The sequence below is a fragment of the Antennarius striatus genome, chromosome 3, assembly GCF_040054535.1.
Source record: "Antennarius striatus isolate MH-2024 chromosome 3, ASM4005453v1, whole genome shotgun sequence".
Lineage (NCBI taxonomy): Eukaryota > Metazoa > Chordata > Actinopteri > Lophiiformes > Antennariidae > Antennarius > Antennarius striatus.
In genome coordinates, this window is record NC_090778.1 from 3,264,562 (window position 1) to 3,282,024 (window position 17,463).

At 43.0% G+C, this 17,463-nt stretch overlaps 1 pseudogene; it reads left to right on the plus strand.

The window, feature by feature from the left end:
• Nucleotides 1–873: 873 nt before the first annotated feature.
• LOC137592131 (sialate:O-sulfotransferase 2-like) lies at nt 874–16,798 on the plus strand (annotated as a pseudogene).
• The last annotated feature ends 665 nt before the right edge of the window (nt 16,799–17,463 follow it).

Sequence of the window (17,463 nt, forward strand, 5' to 3'; positions counted from 1 at the left end):
CTCATTGCAGGAGGTGACACATTATCCTCACAACAGCTCTGCTGAAGGACTCGGATTCCTTTTAAGAACACGAGAGCAGGGTGACGGGTTGTTGACTCAGGAGCTCGAGTGTGGATCCTGCATTGGAAGGTCTGTCAGCTAATGTGTAGTTCTGTATTCCTTTTAGAGATGGCACTCCTTTCATTTACACTTTCTTCATACTTGCAGTTAGTGTTACAAAGTTTGTTCGAGTACCCTCCATGTGATTTCAATTTTGACTTAAATCACTGAATGAAGCCTCATGTTTTACAAAAAAGTCGCTCAAGCAGTCAGAAAAAATAGTGTGATGTTAATATTAAAACTCTTATAAATAACACACTTCTTGTTTGATGCTATTGTTTTACTTCCTATTAAAATCTGGACTTTGATTGAAAAGAAAGTATGTTGATGTCAGTTAATAAATAACAATTTCCAATCTATATGTCATGATGCATTAGCCTGTATTTTGCTTTTGGGGTTAAGCTTAATGAGCTGTTGTTGAAATGTCCAATTCTCAAGTTTTAGACAATGTTTCCCATTTGTCTTTGTTACTTCACCTCCTCCATATCCGACCCCTCCTCCTCCTCCTCCTCCTCGTCACCAACTAAACATTTTCTAAAACCTTCAACAATCCCCACTTAAGTCTATTCAAGGAAAGCCGACTAATATTCGTATAACTGAGTTGAGAGAGAATAGCAGTATTCTTTGTCATGAAAATTCAAGTTGCAGATTTCAGGTGACAAATATTCTGTAGATTTGTCCTGGGACAATCAGAGAGTTATCCCCTTGAATGTTCTGGAAAATGTTGTGTCATCTCTTGGTCATATTATTTCTAATTTTCCAAGGGGAACCATCATGGCTGCCTGTGGGAAACGTGTGCACTTCTTCTTCCTCATCGTCCTCTTCCTCACTACTGGAACCATCATCTTCCTGCACTTTGGTTTTCCTGGTGTCAGCCATGGAGAGGGGGTGCCCAGGAGGACAGATAACACCACCTACAGGAACATTGAGGTCATGGCGAAAAGTGACAACAATAAGGGCAAGATCCTCCTGAGAAGTGAGTTACCCAAACGTAGGAAATCCTCAACATACAAACATTCAACATACAAAAAAACTGCGTGCTGCTATATGCGACTACTGTACTTCCTTTTTCTGTTGCAACCCCTGCAGAGCAGCACTGCTTTGTACGTGCAAGTCCAATACTCATCTCACTCATCTTGTTCTTGTACGTGTTTCTTTGTCCATCTCAGCTCATCAGGCTTCGTGTGTGTAAAATTGTGTTGTCTTTTTCAGCAAAGAATATAGGCTGCTATCCTGATAACACTCAGAATAAAGCACTGCGAGGATATTCCTTTGTTGATGAAAACATGACTGTCCTCCGTTGCCAGAACAACTGTGGTGAAAGGTATTATAGCAGCAACAACATCAAATAGAATTCATCTTCTTTTTCCTCTCTTGTCAGAAATAAGTATAGACTCAAGCAGTTGCGCATCAAGAATGAGCTGCCCGCCACTCTGCCTCCCACTGCAAGCCTACAGGCCCCTTTTGTGTGAGTGTTCAGGGCCTGTAAACACATATATATGCTTGCGATTTGACGGATTGCTAGAGTGTGCTACTAATTTCCCTTCAGGGATTGTAACAGTATATAAAATAAAAAATAAACTGACAGAAGAGAGACGAAAGATGAGCTGTAGGATGAAAAACAGTGATTGTAGCCATGAGGTTTTTTGCAGTTGTGGTTTTCTGTAGAGTCAGGCATTGTCACCAATGTTAATGCTCATACTGATGCTGAATGAAAGTTAATAACTACAAACATCTTTCCAGAATTTTCTTGATGGACTGATATGCCATGAAATGTGTAGCACTCTTGCTGCACTGCAAGAAAGTTCTGTGTACTGAGTTTGTATGTATGTATCACCACATCTGTCTTCTCCGGTTTCCTCTCGCCTTGAGTGAATTGTTCACCCCAAAATCATCTGTGCATGAGTAGTTGTCTGTCTATGCGTGGCCCCACGATGCATCCGGGGTGTTCACCACCTCTCTCTCATAGCCAAGTGGGGTAGGTTCCAGTTAAACCTGTGACCCACAAAGTAGATCAGCGATCATCTTATATTTAAGGAAGATGAAAGAATGGATATTTTAATCAGAAGATACATGATAATCAAGTTTTCCAGTTTCAGTTGTGATTTACGGATTGAGCTAAAATGTGTAATGAACGATTCTTCTTTTTCTTTCGGCTTTTCCCTTCAGGGGTCGCCACAGCCAATCAGTTGCCTCCATCTAAACCTGTCTTCTGCATCCTCTTCTCTCACACCAACTACCTTCATGTCCTCTTTCACTACATCCATAATACTCCTCTTTGGTCTTCCTCTAGGCCTCCTGCCTGGCAGTTCAAAACTCAGCCTCCTTCTACCAATATATTCACTGTCTCTCCTCTGGACATGTCCAAACCATCTCAGTCTGGCCTCTCTGACTTTATCTCCAGAACCTCTAACATGTGCTGTCCCTCTGATGTACTCATTCCTGATGCTATCCATCCTGGTCACTCCTAGAGAGAACCTCAGCATCTTCATCTCTGCTACCTCCAGCTCTGTCTCCTGTCTTTTCCTCAGTGACACTGTCTCTAGACCAAACAACATCGCTGGTCTCACCACAGTTTTGTACACCTTTCCTTTCATTTTAGCTGAAACTCCTCTATCACACATCACACCTGACACTTTCCTCCACCCGTTACATCCTGCCTGTATGCGCTTCTTCACCTCTTTTCCACACTCTCCATCGCTCTGGACAAAATGTGTAATGAATGCTCCTGCTTTCAAAACATTTATCTTGCCATTTCCTGTACTACATGTTTCTCCATTTTCCTCTCATACATCCACCTAAAAAGTGTAATGTAAATCATCTTTAACAGTAAAATTTTCCATAATGTATTTTGATATGTCATTATCTCAACTTCAACATCTTTCATCCCTCATATGTCATGAAGCAATGGGTCAAACCTCCCAGCTTTTATTGATCTACATTACATATCTTTTCTCCTTTCTCTTCCCCCAGAGGTTACAAATATGCAGGTCTGGAGGCTGGAACCATGTGCTTCTGTGGTAACCTCGTCTTCACGCACACCACAGTAGACAGAGATTGCCAAATGTTTTGTAGAGGAGAGACAACCCTGTGTGGAGGAGTCAACCGACTGTCTGTCTTCAAGCTGATGAGTCGCTGTGAGTCTGTGCAATGTAAAAACAGAAAGCTGGAAAAGAAAGCACGGCAAAAAACCCTGTTCTTATCAAAACATACTGTATACAGACACACACACACACACACACACACACACACACACACACACACACACATATATGTACACACATATACATACATCACAGTAGTCCTCAACATAGAGCCCAAGTGATTCCGTGAGGTTGGTCATAAGTTGAATTGTTCCTAAGTTGTTATTCATTAAATTTCAATCTACAATCACCATTGAGGCCATTTAAGTGCCATTACTCCTCTAAATATGGAAGTATTTAAGACTTACCAGAAACAATAACATAAAAACAATGCATAACAAAATAAAATACAAGTTGTTTTGAGTTAAGTCATTCTCGATTATCTGTTGGTTTACAAAAAAGTACGCAGAAAAACAATCAAATTCATGTCATTTCACTCGTCTACCACAAGTATTGGACCTTAAAAAACCCTAGAAAACCATTAAAGGCACATAATATCATGTTACTCTACAACAAATAAGAATAAAAACATATAGTATATTAAAACACAGTGGTGGACCAGAGGGTTTTGTCACTAATTCTGTTCGTGATTGTCATGGACAGGATATTGATTCATCGTCGTGTTGAGGAGGGTTCACAGTTTGGTGGGCTAAGAATGCATTACTGCTTTTTGCAGATGATGTTGCCATGTTTGCATCATAGGCCTGTGAGGTTGCAGCCGAGTGTGAAGCGGCCGGAATAAGGACCCACACCTTCAAATCTGAGGCCATGGTTCCTATCAGGAAAACGGTAGACTGCTTTCTCCGACTGGGGAACGAGGTTCTTCCCTAAGTGAAGGAGTTTAAGTATCTTGGGGTCTTGTTCATGAGTGAGGGAACAATGGAACTTGAGAGTGGACAGAGGAGCAGCAGGAGCGGTATTGTACTCGCTTTACTGCACTGTTGCAACAAAGAGAGCAAAGCTGAGAGGCGAAGCTCTCCATCTACTTTTCAATCTTTGTTCCTACCCTCACCTATGGTCATAAATGATGTGTCATGACCAAAAGAATAATAATAATCATCCTTTATTGCCCCACAGTGGGGAAATTTGTGCGATCGTGGCAGCGGGGGGGGGGTCATACATAAATAAATAATATACATACATTTAACATATGCAACAAATGAAATATACATATTTACATATTGTAAACATATTAACATATATCATATTATCAGAAATTTACAGTTATATTTACACTGCAAAAATTATACACTACAGACTGCAGAACTGTAGATTACAGTGGTCATCCAGATTTAGAATGTTTTGTTCTTTGAGTTCTTTCAGTGGTCTGCTGGGAGGATTGCAGGTTATACAGTCTAACTGCCATGGGCAGGAAGGAGCTGCGATAGCGTTCCTTCACGCATCTTGGGTGAAGCAACCTATCATGGAAGGAGCTCTCTAGTGATCTTAGTGTGCCCTGTAGAGGGTGGGAGTGGTTTTTCATCATCATCCTCTCCACCACCACCTCCACTGAGTTCCAGGGAGCATCCTCGGACAGAACCCGCCCTCCTAATCAGCCTGTCCAATCTCTTCCTAGAGAGAGTGAGTGTTGGTACTCCAGTCCAGTTTATTGTTCAGATGAACACCCAGGTACTTGTACGAGGACACCACCTCGATGTCCTTACCCTGGATATTCACCGGTGTAACCGGGCAGAGTGATCGCCCGCGGAAATCCACCACCAGCTCCTTGGTTTTACCTGCGTTGATCTGGAGGCGGTTCCGCTGGCACCAGTCCACAAAGTCCTGGGTCAGTTCTCTGTACTATCTGTTGTCCCCATCAGTGATGAGGCAGAGTCGTCAGAGAACTTCTGCAGGTGACATGTGGGGGAGTTGTAGGAGAAGTCTGCAGTGTAGAGGGTGAACAGGAATAGAGCCAGAACCGTTCCCTGCGGTGCCCCCGTGCTGCAGACAACCGTAGTTGACACACAGTCCCGAGTCCTGACAAACTGCAGGTGATTGGTCAAGTAGTCCAGTATCCAGGCTGTGAGGTGGTGGTCCAACCCGGTGATCTCCAGTTTGTCCCTCAACAGTGCCGGTTGTATTGTATTGAAAGCGCTGGAGAAATAAAAAAAAACATGATCCTCACAGTGCTCCCCGGCTTCTCCAGGTGAGACAGTGAAACAAGAAAGAAGAAAGAAAGAACGAGGTTGCAGGTAAAGCGGCCGAATTGGGCTTTCTCAGGCGGGTAGCTGGTGTCTCCCTCAGAGACAGGGTGAGACACACTGCTATACATGAGGCTCAGAGTAGAGACACCGCTCCTTTGTGTAGAAAGGAGTCGGGTGAGGTGGTTTGGGCATCTGGTGCAGATGCCACCAGGGAACCTCCCTGGGGAGGTGGAGACCTTGGGGAGGACCCAGGACCAGGTGGAGGGATTATATCTCAACATTGGTTTGGGAACGCTTTGGGACCCCCAGTCAGAGCTGGTTGGTGTGACCACGGACAGGGAAGTCTGGGGTTCCCTGTTGAAACCGCTGACCCCACGACCCGACTATGGATGAGTGGATGAAGATGAATGGATAGTTATAATATCTACCATTAAGCGGCACTCGTGATTCACGCAATTTCTTTTAATTCAGATTAATTCACGGTAAAATTTACTCATTATTTAATCCTTGAGGAGAAGAAGAAAACATTTCAATGAACTCTCAACCACTTTTTTAAGACCATCCAAAAACAATTGCCAGTTAGCTGTTGATGTTCACAATCCACTATATGGTGCAAAAGCATGTAGCATATAGCTCACCTTTAGCGCAGAGGAAGAGGGGGAAGTTATTGCCAGTGGGAGACAGAGTTGTCATCAGGAAGACTCTTACCACTACCACTGTCATCACTAGTCTTTGTTTTATCATCCATGTTAAAAAGCATCCAAGTACAGAGCCTGATGCTCTGAGACAAAGGCAACAACAAACAACAAGAGGTGGAGACGAGTTTTGGAGCTGTGCAAATGCAGCGGTGCTGTTCAGCTGGGGATGTGGCAAAAAGCGGAACAAAAGTAAAATACTGTGCCTACTTTCGTGAGACAGAAAAGTGCCTTAAACAGTCTATCAGAGTGTGGGGAAAGGTGACACAGATAGAAGATGGTTTAATATCAGTATGGGGAGCGTTCATAAATGTTTAAATTACCGTAAATAACAAGATAAATAGTTCGCCACTATATGGCGGAATTCGTGATTTGCGTGTGGTTCCTATAACACATGGAGGTGCATGCTTGTCCATATATCCGAATGTTTCTAAGTTGAATATTTGTCTGTTTAGGACTACCTCTCTCTCTCTCTCTGTTGTGTACGCACACACACACAAACACCCACACATGTACAGTATATCTTTGGTTTGAAGAGGCTTCAGGACAATCAAGGGCATTGAACAGACTCTCACCTGTGTCTGCTGACTGTCTCCTCTCTGTCTCATCATTGGGCTCCCACTTTTTTCAACTTCTTCAGTGACCATAAACTAGACTTGTGTGATGTTTTGCTCCTCTACCTTTCAGATGAAAAGCCCATTTTCAAAGGATGTTTCCACAGGCCAGACAACATCACTCTTGCATTTCCTATCAGTACAGTCATCCAAAACATGTCTGTGGACAAATGTGTGGTCATGTGCACAGAGAAGGTTGGAAAAATGTCCACTGACAAATACATTGGGACATTGGAACACATGCGTGTATTCCATTACCAATGGCTTCTCTATTTCAGGAGCAATCATTGGCTGTTCTGGCTGGGGATCGTTGTCACTGTGGTTTTCCAACTCATCTCTTCTCCCTTCATGAGCTGCAGAATGAGGACATGTGTCTCCCCCACTGGAGAGTTTGAGAGGTGTGGGAACAATGAGTACTTTGTTGTGTATCGGACACAGATTCAAGGTAAGGCTTGATCAAAGTAATGCTTGACTGTCCTCTGTGTTTGATATTTTGATGTTTCTCATTAGACAAGAGCCACGTGTGTGTGTGTGTGTGTGTGTGTGTGTGTGTGTGTGTGTGTGTGTGTGTGTGTGTGTGTGTGTGTGTGTGTGTGTGTGTGTGTGTGTGTGTGTTTTAAACAATGTCATTGGCTTGAGGGCTTATTTACTTATTGACTACACATGTACATTTATTACATTTACTGACAAAATGTTGTTGGCAGCTCAGATCAGAAAAATTAGAACCTAGTACATGAAACAGGAGTTTTACACTGATTGTTAAAATAAACAAAAACAAAAAAAACTTTCACTGACTAAACATGTGAACACATCTGAAAGTGATCCAAATGAAAAACAGCACCTCATAATGTGACTGTATAACTGACTGTTCTTGTGTTTATGATGGTGTTAAACGTCCTCACCACAAACTCCATTGTGATAGTATATTATAGTACAATTGCCGTATTGGCCCGAATAATGTAGCCGCAAGAGGACACAAGCCAGTGTCTTATTGTGCCGGTCCCAAGCCCGGATAAATACAGAGGGTTGCGTCAGGAAGGGCATCCCACGTACAACTTTTGCAAAATCAAACATGCAAATCAAACTTATGACTTCCATGCCGGATCAGTCAAGGCCCGGGTTAACAACGACCGCCATCGGTGCTGTTGACCTACAAGATGCCGGTGGAAATTGGACTACTGTTGGTCGAAGAAAAAGAGGAGGAAAGTGTGTTCGTAGGAAGAGAGAGAAGAGGAACCCCAAGAGTTTAGGACTGAGAGTAGGGATGTTGAATGTTGGAACTATGACAGGAAAAGGTAGAGAGTTGGTTGACATGATGCAGAGAAGGAAGGTAGACATACTGTGTGTACAGGAGACCAGGTGGAAAGGTAGCAAGGCTGGAAGTTTAGGAGCAGGGTTCAAGTTGTTCTATCATGGTATAGATGGGAAGAGAAATGGAGTAGGAGTTATCTTGAAGGAGGAGTTTGTTAGGAATGTCCTGGAGGTAAAAAGAGTGTCAGATAGAGTGATGAGTCTGAAGCTAGAAATAGAAGGTGTGATGTTCAATGTTGTTAGCGGGTATGCTCCACAGGTAGGATGTGAGCTGGAGGAGAAGGAGAAATTCTGGTCGGACTTTGATGAAGTGATGCAAAGCATGCCTAGACGTGAGAGAGTTGTCATTGGAGCAGACTTCAATGGACATGTTGGTGCAGGAAACAGAGGTGATGAGGAGGTGAGGGGCAGGTTTGGTATCCAGGAGAGGAACGCAGAAGGACAGATGGTAGTTGACTTTGCAAAAAGGATGGAAATGGCTGTAGTGAATACTTTCTTCCAGAAGAGGCAGGAACATAGAGTGACCTATAAGAGTGGCGGTAGGAGCACACAGGTAGACTACATCTTGTGTAGACGTTGTAACCTGAAGGAGATCAGTGACTGCAAAGTAGTGGTAGGCGAGAGTGTAGCCAAACAGCATAAGATGATGGTGTGTAGCATGACTCTGGTGGTGAGGAAGATGAAGAGGGCAAAGGCAGAGCAGAAGACAAAATGGTGGAAGCTGAAAAAGGAAGAGTGTTGCATGACTTTTAGGAAGGAGTTAAGACAGGCTCTGGGTGGTCAAGAGGTGCTTCCAGATGACTGGAAAACTACAGCTAATGTGATCAGGGAGACAGGTAGGAGAGTACTTGGTGTGTCATCTGGAAGGAAAGTAGATAAGGAGACTTGGTGGTGGAATGAGGAGGAACAGGAGTGTATACAGAGAAAGAGGTTAGCTAAGAGGAAGAGGGACACTGAGAGGACTGAGGAGAGTAGACAGGAGTACAGGGAGATGCAGCGTAAGGTGAAGGTAGAGGTAGCAAAGGCCAAACTGTTTGCAGATGACTTTTATGCTAGGTTGGACAGTAAGGAGGGAGAGACTGATCTATACCGGTTGGCAAGACAGAGAGATAGAGATGGGAAGGACATGCAGCAGGTTAGGGTGATTAAGGATAGGGATGGAAGTCTATTGACAGGTGCCAGTAGTGTGATGGGAAGATGGAAAGAGTACTTTGAAGAGTTGATGAACGTGGAAAATGAGAGAGAACAAAGACTATGCAGTATTTGCTTTGAGGATGTTGATAGAGAAGTACAGATAATCTCCATGGACTATGATGTTTGCAGATGACATTGTGATCTGCAGTGAGAGCAGGGAACAGGCGGAGGAGAAGCTGGAGAGGTGAAGGTTTGTCCTGGAAAGGAGAGAAGGTTAGTCGCAGTAAGACAGAGTACATGTGTGTCAATGAGAGGGACCCAAGTGGAAGAGTGAGGTTACAGGGAGAAGAGATCAAGAAGGTGGAGGATTTTAAGTACTTAGTCTCAACAGTCCAGAGCAATGGAGAGTGTGGAAAAGAGGTGAAGAAGCGTGTCCAGGCAGGATGGAACGGGTGGAGGAAAGTGTCAGGTGTGTTGTGTGATAGAAGAGTTTCAGCTAAAATGAAAGGAAAGGTGTACAAAACTGTGGTGAGACCAGCGATGTTGTTTGGCCTAGAGACAGTGTCACTGAAGAAAAGACAGGAGACAGAGCTAGAGGTAGCAGAGATGAAGATGCTGAGGTTCTCTCTGGGAGTGACTAGGAAGGATAGGATCAGGAATGAGTACATCAGAGGGACAGCACATGTTAAAGGTTTTGGAGATAAAGTCAGAGAGGCCAGACTGAGATGGTTTGGACATGTCCAGAGGAGAGACAGTGAATATATTGGTAGAAGGATGCTGAGTTTTGAACTGCCAGGCAGGAGGCCTAGAGGAAGACCAAAGAGGAGGTTTATGGATGTAATGAGGGAAGACATGAAGGTAGTTGGTGTGAGAGAAGAGGATTCAAAGGACAGGGCTAGATGGAGGAAATTGATTCGCTGTGGCGACCCCTGAAGGGAAAAGCCGAAAGGAAAAGAAGAAGACTGTATAGGCCCGAATATGAGACGACCCTGATTATAAGACAACCCCGTCTTTTTCAAGACTGAAGTTTGAAAAAAGACTTTTTGAACACCAAATTAAATTTTTATACAGAAAATAATTACAGTACGCGGAAAGCTTTTCTCTGACTGTGAGCATTTTTAGGCGATCTTTTTGAGCTCTCCACCTTGGTACATTACACTCTGTGACACCATATTTCACAGCCGATTTGCAATTGTTTGAAGACTCTGCGTCATTTATCACCATCATCTTGAAGTTTGCATCATAACTTCTCCTCAGCTGCGTGTTAACCTGGGCGATCTTCGACTCACTTTTCTCGAGATTGTCGCTACTTTTCTCCAGTTTCTGTTATCTCTTCTCTTGTTTTCTTCTCTTTTCTTCCTTACCGCTATTTTTTATTTTTCTTGTTCGTGCTACCGCTATTTTTATTTTTCTTCTTCGTGACAGGGGTTCGCTTTGGCCTGGGGAGATAAGTTCAGCATTCGCTTTAAAGATATCTGGCGCCATATAGCGTTGTGAATGGGTATAATGTCTAGACCCCGAATGTAAGACGACCCCTACTTTTTGAGTATTATTTCAATGCAAGAAACACTGTCTTATATCCGGCCCAATATGGTACTATAATACACTATAGCATAATATATAGAATAATATAGAATTGTATAATTATTCCAGAATAGGTTTTGGTCTGTCATCCTTCCTCTGGCAGCAGAGATGTCAGCAACATACTTCCTTCCCCGTCGGGGGTAGCAGGGTGCTGGAGCCTATCCCAGCTGACTGGGGCGGGAAGCAGGGGACACTCTGGGCTTGATGTAGTGAACACAGCGGAGTCACTTATAGACAAAGACAATCACCCAGGCACACACTCACACCTACAGGCAATTTGGGACCGGCTGATTAACCTGAAGAGCATGTTTTTGGAGGTGGGAGGAAGCCAGACAACCCGAAGAGAACCCACGCAGACATAGAGAGAACATCCCGCACAGAGCAGAACGCGAACTCGGAACCGCCTTGCTGTGCTGCGACAGTGCTACCCATCCACCGTGCCGCTATGGTGTTAATTATAATGGATAATATCAATAAATTCATAGTAAAATCTGTATTTTTTGTCAGATAACCGCTGCCTGGAACGAGGTTTCCTGCCTCCTCAGGAAAACAAACTTGTGGCCCTCACCAGTTTTCCTGGATCTGGCAACACCTGGGTACGGCATCTCATAGAGCTCACCACTGGCTTCTACACTGGCAGTGTATACTTTGACAAAACTCTTTACAGTCAGGGTAAGCACCAACATTCGTTTGACTTGATTCATGCATGTATTTGTGTGTGATTAATTATGTGAGATCATTCTTCCATAGGATTTAAAGGAGAGAGGGAAGACTGGAAGAAGGGGACAACGATCTGCATTAAGACACACAGCAAAAAGAAGGAGAGTATTGATGAATTTGATTCCAGCATCCTATTGATCCGAAATCCTTACAAAGCCATCATATCAGAATTTAACAGAAAACATGGTGGCCACACTGGATTTGCTTCCAAGGATGACTGGAAAGGGACAGGTGAGGAGCTGTCAGAATATTTTTTTTTAGTATTTATTTCTTTTTCCAACTCAAGAACTTTTGATGCACCAAAGTAAGATTTCAATCTCAGGTATAACAACTTCTGATATGGTAATAATTATAGAGGTGGGATTTTACTTTGAAAGGAACAAATTGAAAACCTGAAGAGCAGGTTTTGTGCCCTTGACACTGGCTTGTGTCCAAAAGAGGACACAAGCCAGTGTCTTATTGTGCCGGTCCCAAGCCCGGATAAATACAGAGGATTGTGTCAGGAAGGGCATCCGGCGTAAAACTTTTGCCAAATCAAACATGCAAATCAAACCTATGACTTCCATGCCGGATCGGTCAAGGCCCGGGTTAACAACGACCGCCAGTGGTGCTGTTGACCTACAGGATGCCGGTGGAAATTGGACTACTGTTGGTCGAAGAAAGAGAGGAGGAAAGTGTGTTCGTAGGAAGAGAGAGAAGAGGAACCCAAAGAGTATAGGACTGAGAGTAGGGACATTGAATGTTGGAACTATGACAGGAAAAGGTAGAGAGTTGGTTGACATGATGCAGAGGAGGAAGGTAGACATACTGTGTGGCCAGGAGACCAGGTGGAAAGGTAGCAAGGCTATAAGTTTAGGAGCAGGGTTCAAGTTGTTCTATCATGGTGTAGATATGAAGAGAAATGGAGTAGGAGTTATCTTGAAGGAGGAGTCTGTTAGAATTGTCCTGGAGGTAAAAAGTGTGTCGGATAGAGTGATGAGTCTGAAACTAGAAATAGAGGGCGTGATGGTCAATGTTGTTAGTGGGTATGCTGTTGGTATGAGCTGGAGGAGAAGGAGAAATTCTGGTTGGACTTTGATGAAGTGATGCAGAGCATACCTAGAAGTGAGACAGTTGTCATTGGAGCAGACTTCAAAGGACATGTTGGTGCAAGAAACAGAGGTGATGAGGAGGTGATGAGCAAGTTTGGTATCCAGGAGAGGAACGCAGAAGGACAGATGATAGTTGACTTTGCAAAAAGGATGGAAATGGCCATAGTAAATACTTTCTTCCAAAAGAGGCAGGAACATATGGTGACCTATAAGCAGGGCTCGAAATTAACTTTTTTTCTTGGTAGCACTGGTGCTCCCAAATGTAGAAGTTAGTAGCACCAGCAAAGACTTTAGGAGCACCTACCCAAAAGCAAGCCAGTGACAGAGCGATAGAGACGCTCCGTCCACCTCCATTCCTCCTCTCTCCCTCGCCCAGGACAGCAGCCACAGCTGCTCTCTCATTGGTTCCTGGCAGGACCGCAGGAGCGCGGTCTCACAAAAAAAGGCACACCAGATTTTTTTCCCTAGTTATATTTAAGTCGCACTGATAAAATTTTGGGTGCATATGCGACCCCCTTCTGTCTGTGATGTGCATGTGTCGTCCCATTGTACAAAAAGTTGATGAACTGGTGACTTATAAGAATAAATTGAGGATAGTTACAAGAATGAAGACATCAGGGATCAATCGCTAGATGTCCAAACACTCATCCTCCTTGTACATCGGGTGGTAATTATATGGAATAATCACAGCCCAGGTGGGTTCACTGGGGACTCGTCTTCAGTTTCCGATGACGACGACATTATTTTTGGCGATATTCAGATAAATTATTATGAAAATGCCAGCTCTCACCTTGTCGCTAGCTTTTTCTGCAATGATATGGCGTCACCCCGTTGTCTACGGTTGTGTCACTTCCGCTGTCATGGCGCGCTCCATAATTTAGGATAAATTTCGTTTTTCTAAGTCCCCATTGAAAAACAAAAAAAATAAAAATGCCACCAAGCCTTTTTTTTTTAAACTTATATACTTCAAATACAGACCCGGTTCATTTTAACTTTACTGTCCCTTTAACCCATTTTGTTTGGAAAGTTCATTTATATCGGATCTAAAAATATCTTGTTGGTACTGAGACAGAGTTAACTGGTTAAAACCTCGTCTGTAAAGTAAATACTTGTGCATATTGTGTTTCAATGATCAGATTTCTATTATAGGTAGTTCCTTAATAATAACAATAATGGCATTATATCAGCTACATAAACATGCAGAATTAACTGAATGACTGAATCAACATTCACAGAGCATAGTAACGTAAAGCTGAGCATTAAATTTCTCAATTCCTCTCTTCGTTCAGTTTGCAAGATATGTTTTTAATATGTTATTTACTGTAATCACTTACAATAAAATGGCCTATAATAATTTTTCAAAGTGCTAAAAGTGACATTTCAGAATGTGAGATGCTGACCATGACCTTGAGGAAGGTAGGCCAAGGTCAAATTTCAACTTTTGTGCTCTCAGGAACCGTTGATCAAAGCTAGTGCTTTGATCAATGAAAGTAGGTCAGAGCTCTAGCTGTGATGACCTATAGAAGTAGGTATGCTAGGTTAGACAGTAAGGAGGGAGAGACTGATCTATACCGGTTGGCAAGACAGAGAGACAGAGATGGGAAGGACGTGCGGCAGGTTGGGGTGATTAAGGATAGGGATGGAAGTCTATTGACAGGTGCCAGTAGTGTGATGGGATGATGGAAAGAGTACTTTGAAGAGTTGATGAACGTGGAAAATGACAGAGAGCAAAGACTTGAAGAGGTGATTGTTGTGGACCAGGATGTAGCAAAGATTAGTCAGGATGAAGTGAGGAGGGCATTGAAGAGGATGAAGAGTGGAAAGGCAGTCGGTCCTGATGATATACCTGTGGAGGTATGGAAGTGTCTAGGAGAGGTGGCAGTAGAGTTTCTGACTGGGTTGTTCAACAGGATCTTAGATAGTGAGAAGATGCCTGAGGAATGGAGGAGAAGTGTGCTGGTGCCCATTTTTAAGAACAAGGGAGATGTGCAGAGTTGTGGCAACTACAGAGGAATAAAGCTGATAAGCCATACAATGAAGTTATGGGAAAGAGTAGTGGAAGCTAGACTAAGGGCAGAAGTGAACATTTGTGAGCAGCAGTATGGTTTCATGCCAAAAAAGAGTGCTACAGATGAAGTATTTGCTTTGAGGATGCTGATAGAGAAGTACAGAGAAGGCCAGAGGGAGCTGCATTGTGTTTTTGTAGATCTGGAGAAAGCTTATGACAGGGTGCCCAGAGAGGAACTGTGGTATTGTATGAGGAAGTCTGGAGTGGCAGAGAAGTATGTTAGAGCGGTGCAGGACATGTTTGAGGACTGTAAGACAGTGATGAGGTGTGCTGTAGGTGTGACAGAGGAGTTCAAGGTGGAGGTGGGACTGCATCAGGGATCAGCTCTGAGCCCCTTCTTGTTCGCTATGGTGATGGACAGGCTGACAGACGAGGTTAGACAGGAATCTCCATGGACTATGATGTTTGCAGATGACATTGTGATCTGTAGTGAGAACAGGGAACAGGTGGAGGAGAAGCTAGAGAGGTGGAGGTTTGTCCTGGAAAGGAGAGGAATGAAGGTTAGCCGCAGTAAGACAGAGTACATGTGTGTCAATGAGAGGGACCCAGGTGAGGTTACAGGGAGAAGAGATCAAGAAGGTGGAGGATTTTAAGTACTTAGGCTCAACAGTCCAGAGCAATGGAGAGTGTGGAAAAGAGGTGAAGAAGCGTGTCCAGGCAGGATGGAACGGGTGGAGGAAAGTGTCAGGTGTGATGTGTGATAGAAGATTTTCAGCTAAAATGAAAGGAAAGGTGTACAAAACTGTGGTGAGACCAGCGATGTTGTTTGGTCTAGAGACAGTGTCACTGAAGAAAAGACAGGAGACAGAGCTAGAGGTAGCAGAGATGAAGATGCTGAGGTTCTCTCTGGGAGTGACCAGGATGGATAGGATCAGGAATAAGTACATCAGAGGGACAGCACATGTTAGAGGTTTTGGAGATAAAGTCAGAGAGGCCAGACTGAGATGGTTTGGACATGTCCAGAGGAGAGATAGTGAATATATTAGTAGAAGGATGCTGAGTTTTGAACTGCCAGGAAGGAGGCCTAGAGGAAGACCAAAGAGGAGGTTTATGGATGTAATGAGGGAAGACATGAAGGTAGTTGGTGTGAGAGAAGAGTATTCAAAGGACAGGGCTAGATGGAGGCAATTGATTCGCTGTGGCGACCCCTGAAGGGAAAAGCCGAAAGGAAAAGAAGAAGAAGAAGCAGGTCAGGGTAAAATTTTGAATTCAGGGTTGTCACGGGGATGTTGCAGTCTGACTGCATTGGTTCTAGTTTGGATTTGTTTTTGTCTCCATCTCAAGGATATCATTAAATCCTTATATAGTTCAACGTCATATATGTATTAGAATGGTTTTGGTTTCACATCATGGATTATTTGACAGTAACAATGAGCAATAAAATAGTTTTTACAGGTAAAAACAGGGTCAATGGCAGGGTATTCCTGCGGTGTTTATCTCAGAGATTTTGTCAGACAATAAAGACCCACTCTGTAATGTAATGTGGAGCTTCAATAACTCCATACAGAGTTTTAAAAAGTTATCCTGAGTTAACTGGATGATTGTTTAACTGAATGACTTTTGCATTTCTTTTCATACTTTATCATTGCTTACGTAACTTATAATTATGAACAGGCAATGTATGCATGTCTTTTGGTTGATCAAAATATGCTGTTGTTTTTTTTTCAAAATTTTGAGGGATATGTGTCTTTTACAAAGCTGCAATGGATTACAACAATTTTACTTATTTTAAATGGGGAAAATATGTTTCAGTCATGAGTTGTGTGACTTACGAGCTCAGTCACCAAAATAGACTCACATCTCTAGGTACTACTCTGTTCTGTCCTGTCTTTTGTCCTGCAGGATGGTCTGTGTATGTGAAGAATGGTGCTCATTCGTGGAATTCCCACATATTGAATTGGCTGAGTTATGGAAAAAACATCAAGGTGATCTACTATGAGGACCTTCAGAGGAATCTGCTCCCCCAACTGAGGAAAATAGTCCAGTTCCTGGGATTGAAGGTTTCTGACGACCGCCTGCTGTGTGTCGAAGGCGAGATAGATGAAGAGTTTAAACGATCAAAGAAAGGAAACCTTGAATACAACCCTTATACTCCTGAAATGCATGCCAACATCAGTGAATACATTAGAATAGTAGATGCTGCCTTGAAGGAAAGACAGCAACCTGGACTTCCAGAGGAATATATGGCAAAATGATCCATGTGTTAGTTGAGTTTGGATTGTTCTGCTAACAGACTGTTAACGGTTAGAAATGACTGTAATAACATCACTCTTCAAAACGGTGATGTGATGTACCGTAATTTCTGGACAATAAGCCACACCTGCTCTATTTAAAAAAAGAAGAAGAAGAAAAAAAGATATACAGTGGTACCTCTACTTGCAAAATTCATTGGTTCTGGAAGAAATTTCGTAAGTAGAACATTTTGTAAGGAGAGACACGTTTTGCATGCATATGCCCTAATCCATTCCAAGCCCCCGAAAATTCAGACATGTTTTATAAAGCATAAAAATGCATCAAAACATGTAACAAATGCCTGTTACAATTAGATTATTACACAATAAATGAGAGTTGTGCATAACGTAAAAAACAGAATAAAGAACAAAAATGATGGTCAGTTACCTTTTAACTGCTGTCCTCATTGTTTGTTGTCCTTGTTTGTCCTCATTCATGCCCTCTTGCCTCACCATGAACAACAGAGTGAATTCCAGTCCTCCTTTTGAACTTCTCCAACCACCCACGCGATGCCTTACACTCCTTAAACTTCCTTTTGTTTTAATAATGTGGTGATTGTAGATGCATTACGGCCATATTCTTTGGTAAGATCAACCAAACGCATCCCTATTTCATGCTTTTCTATGAT